Genomic DNA, 5214 nt, shown 5'->3' with positions numbered 1-5214 from the left:
TTATGAGTTGCATGACCCTTACATAGTTTTATGTTCTGACTACAATAGACTTTATCCTATTATCTGTAATCTTGACTCTCTGCCGCTATTAAAGCAATCGATTTTATCTTTTCTATTACATAATTAGATCCTACTAACACTAATATTTATTTATTATTTAACATTATATTCATTTTCTCGTTCCTATTCTATTTTTTATATCGCGTCTATATTTTCTCGCGAATCGAGCCGTACGATACACGGCAGCGCCCCTCGGTGGGTTGGGCGGGAGGTGTGGCCGTGGGACTCGTGCGTTAATAAAAAAAAAAAAAAAAAAAAATACTCCGTCCCGTACTCGGTCCCGTACTGGTCCCAAACTGGTCCCGTACTCGGTCTCATATTCGGTCCCGTACTGGTCCCGTAATAGTACCGAACTGGTCCCGTACTAGTCCCGAACTGGTCCCGTACTCGGTCCCGTTCTCGGACCCGTACTCGGTCCCGTACTCGGTCCCGTACTCGGTCCCGTACTCGGTCCCGTACTAGTTCCGTACTGGTCCCGTACTCGGTCCCGTACTCGGTCCTGTACTCGGTCCCGTACTCGGTCCCGTACTCGGTCCCGTACTCGGTCCCGTACTAGTTCCGTACTGGTCCCGTACTCGGTCCCGTACTCGGTCCCGTACTAGTTCCGTACTGGTCCCGTACTCGGTCCCGTACTCGGTCCCGTACTCGGTCCCGTACTCGGTCCCGTACTCGGTCCCGTACTCGGTCCCGTACTAGTTCCGTACTGGTCCCGTACTCGGTCCCGTACTCGGTCCTGTACTCGGTCCCGTACTCGGTCCCGTACTCGGTCCCGTACTCGGTCCCGTACTAGTTCCGTACTGGTCCCGTACTCGGTCCCGTACTCGGTCCTGTACTCGGTCCCGTACTCGGTCCCGTACTCGGTCCCGTACTCGGTCCCCTACTCGGTCCCGTACTCGGTCCCGTACTCGGTCCCGTACTCGGTCACGTACTCGGTCCCGTACTCGGTCCCGTACTCGGTCCCGTACTCGGTCCCGTACTCGGTCCCGTACCCGGTCCCGTACTCGGTCCTGTACTCGGTGCCGTACTCGGTCCCGTACTCGGAGCCGTACTCGGTCTCGTACTCGGTCCCGTACTCGGTCCCGTACTCGGTCCCGTTATCAGTCCCGTACTCGGTCGCGTACTCGGTCACGTAGTCGGTCACGTACTCGGTCACGTACTCGGTCCCGTACTCGACTAATCAAGTCGGGACTCTCAACATCCCCACGAAGCTTACAAATAAAGACTGTTCCAAGCATAGTTCTACGGTTAGCTAGGGATGGTAAATTAATTAAAAGTAGTCTACTGGAATAAGGAGGTAATATATGGTTTGCATCCCAATTTAGGCGCCGCAAGGCAAAAAGTAAGAAGTTTTTTTGGACCGATTCAATGCGGTCCGAGTGGACTGCGTATTGTGGACTCCAAACAGGTGATCCGTACTCGAGAATCGGACGGACTAACGAAATAAATAAGGTTTTAGTCAAGTAAGGGTCTTCAAATTCCTTAGACCACCTTTTTATAAAACCAAGCACACCCCTGACCTTAATGACAATAGACGAAATATGGTCAGAAAATTTTAGTTTTGGGTCCAGAAGAACACCAAGATCATCAACTCGTGTTATTCTGTCCAGAGAGCACCCACTTAGAGTGTAAGTCGTGCGTATTGGGCTGGCACGACAAAAGGTCATAACTTTACACTTGGAGCCATTTAAGTCTAATATGTTATCACGGCACCATATTTGAAATCGGTCTAGATCGGATTGTAAGTCCAAATGGCAAGAAGCGTCCTTGTACTGGAGGCATAATTTAACATCGTCTGCGTACATAAGTACACGCGAATGTTTTACTATTAAGGCGAGGTCGTTAATGAATAAGGTAAAACGAAGCGGACCAAGATGGCTCCCTTGTGGGACACCGGATGTGACTCGGAGAATAGAAGATAACGAATTTTTAAAGAGAACTTGTTGTGTCCTGCCATTCAGATAGCTTGAAATCCAATTTAGAAGATCAACAGGGAAACCTATAAGATCTAGTTTTTTTTTGAGAAGGTAATGATTAACAGAGTCAAATGCTTTACTAAAATCAGTGTAGATGACATCTGTTTGAAGATTATTTTTGAAACCCTGTATTACGAAAGAAGTTAGCTCCAAGAGGTTAGTGGTTGTAGATCTGCGTTTCATAAAACCGTGTTGACACGGTGATATGATTGATCTACAAAGGTACTGCAAATGAGGAGTGATAACATTTTCGAAAAGTTTTGGGATAGCCGACAATTTAGAGATTCCTCTGTAATTGCTTGCATCCAGTTTGCTACCTTTTTTGTGAAGAGGAATCACAAAGGACTCCTTCCATATATGAGGGAATTGTGAAGATTCCAAAGATAAGGTAAACAGTTTCAGTAGAGGCTTGCACAAGGCTTCCGCACAGAATCTGAGCACACAGCCAGGGATTCCAGCGGGACCTGGCGAATAGACCGGTTTAACACGCTGACGATCGTTAAGCAGTGAGCTTTCGTTTATAGTGGGGCAAAATATTAGATTCGACTTAGATACCGCATAAGAGTATGGCTGTTCGGAATGAGGTAAAGTTGAATATGTTGTTTGAAAAAACTTGGCGAATAGATCGGCTATTGCCTGATCCGATGTAACCGTAGTGTTTTCAAAAAATAGCGAGGAAGGGTAAAAACTTGTTTTTCGCTTAGTGCTAACGAAATTATAAAACTGTTTCGGATCCTGTGCAAACTGGAACTTACAACGGTTTAAATAATTTTTGTAGCACTGAGCATTAAGCACGGTAAAGTTTAACCGAGCGCTTAAATATTTACAAAGGATGGACTGAGAACCGGTATTTTTAAATTTCATATAGAGTCTGGACTTTACATTTCTTAGGTGTGTCAACTCTTTATTAAACCAAGGAGGTTTAGAGATTGACGGATAGTACATCGGAACACAAGAGTCAAAAAATGATTTAATTGCGGTATAAAACATATTAATCGCATCCGCCATTATGTTGCAGGAGTAAAGATCGGACCAATTAAAGCCAGCTATAAAATTGTTTAGCCTCCGAAAATTTGCCTTGCGAAAACAGGGAATTCGCTTTGTTGACTTCTCTGAATTTATTTTTAATACCGTACCTATGTCGATTGCCACCTCGAAAGTAGGATGATATGGATCTTCAGGTTGAGTAAGAGGTACTACCCTGTACAGAAACACACTTTCAGGACTTGTTACAAAACATAGATCCAAAAGTCGACCAAGAGAATTTGGAATATAATTAACTTGCTACAGCGATAAGTCGAGCAAGCCGTCAATAAAGTCATGTTGTGCTAAAGGGAGAAGGATATTCGATTGTTTTGCTGGGGACCACATTGTGCCAGGTATATTAAAATCACCTAGAACTACAAATTGGTCCCTGTCAGAAAGTTTATTCAAGATGGACTGGATAGCGGACAGATGATTCTGATATTCTGGGAATTCAGAAGATGGCGGAATATAGGAGCACGTAATATAAACTGATCTGTCGGAAAAAGACAGCTTTACACATACGAATTCCGAGTTACAGGAATCGTCCAAAAGTAACTCCTCCGACGCGAGGGTAGATCTAACCGCAATTAAGACTCCACCTCCCCGTCTGGGAGACGGTCAAACCTATATATAGTGTACATACCTGGGAAGACTTCGGAGTTAAGTATCTCCGGCTTTAACCAAGTCTCTGTGAGCACTATAATATGGGATGCAAATGAAAGACTATCACAATACAATTTGATTAATTTGCTACGCAAGCCTCTAACATTTTGATAGGAGATAGTAAGTTTTGCAGTTAGTTTTTTGAAGAAGATGAAGAGGCGGATGGTGCAGTGGTCTGGCCACGTGAGGGAAGTTTAATTCCCACGGGCACCTTTTTCTTATTTTTGATCTTAGCTTCAATACTTCCATACTATCCGGGCAAAAATCACCCGAACATATGGTCGAAAAGAGCTCGTTTGGGACCGTTATCTTGAAAGATGATATGTCCCTAGCGTAAGAGAAGTTAAATTTTTCCACTTTTATATTATCGGCTTTTGTTTTGTCTTGTATATAAGACAATACATCCGACGATGTTTGATCAGGGGAAAGCCGAGAAACAAAAATTTGTTTCTTTAGTGGAACCACCGCGAGGGGTTTTGGTGCTGCAGATTGTATTTCTGAAGCGCCAACTTGTGCCGGTAGTCCGGACTCAATGTTCCCTTGTGGTGGTAAACTAATCGAGACAGGTGGAATCACTGGTTCAGAAACCAGTGCAGACAATTCGGAATTTTAAGCAATCACAGGGTGGGGTCCATCCACAGCTGATTGATCGGATTGCTCCGAATCTTTTTTAGCTGCCGATCTTAGCAGCATATGTGGATTTGCTGCGATTGACAGCTGATCAGTTGTGGAGTCCTGATGATCATTTGCCCGTGGTTGCGGGGCCTTAGGCAGCCTACCACCAGCGGCTTTTTTGCGCTTTGGAGATTCATCTAATAGCTTAAGGCCATTAAACTGTGACTTAAGCGCGGAAAGAAGATCATCGGCTCGACGAAAACTATCTCTAGCTACGCCAAAACTGTTGATCAGTTCTTTCAAGCCACCTTTAGTTTGGCGCATAAACGATTTCATCTCGTTCGCAACCACAAGGCAAGCATCACAACAGTAATTTAAATTTTTACCCTTTGCTAGGTCATCACTTGTACGGCCATTAAAACCAGCGCACTTAGTATGCACCATTCTATCACACAGCCAACAAGTCATTTTTGGCTGCTCAGGTTTTATAACCTGGCAACAATTTTTATAAAAGCAGACAACATTTACGGTTTCCATGTTTAACTGAAATCAGACCACTGTGCGTGCACGAAAACACAAGACCAAAACTTTCAAGCGATCTGTTAAAAGAACCGCACGAGAGCAGTCTGCACGCTGAGAAATTTAGATTTTGTGTGGGAGAGCGAAAGAGAGAGAGAGAGTGAGGGCGAAAAGTGCAGTTTATGTGCATGCAAAAAGCAACCCCAAACATCACTGCGAACAACGCACAAAAAGGGAGAGTAAACAAAACACAGAGACGAAAAATGCAAACTACTTTGTATATTTGTTTAAACTACTGCACAAATCACAAAAGAATCACTCGCGAAGCGAACGGATCTTTAATAATTATGTTTAGAAA

This window comes from Drosophila sechellia, chromosome 2R (genome assembly GCF_004382195.2).
Source record: "Drosophila sechellia strain sech25 chromosome 2R, ASM438219v1, whole genome shotgun sequence".
NCBI lineage: Eukaryota > Metazoa > Arthropoda > Insecta > Diptera > Drosophilidae > Drosophila > Drosophila sechellia.
The sequence above is the reverse complement of the archived record's forward strand: the minus strand, read 5'-3'. Positions refer to the sequence as shown.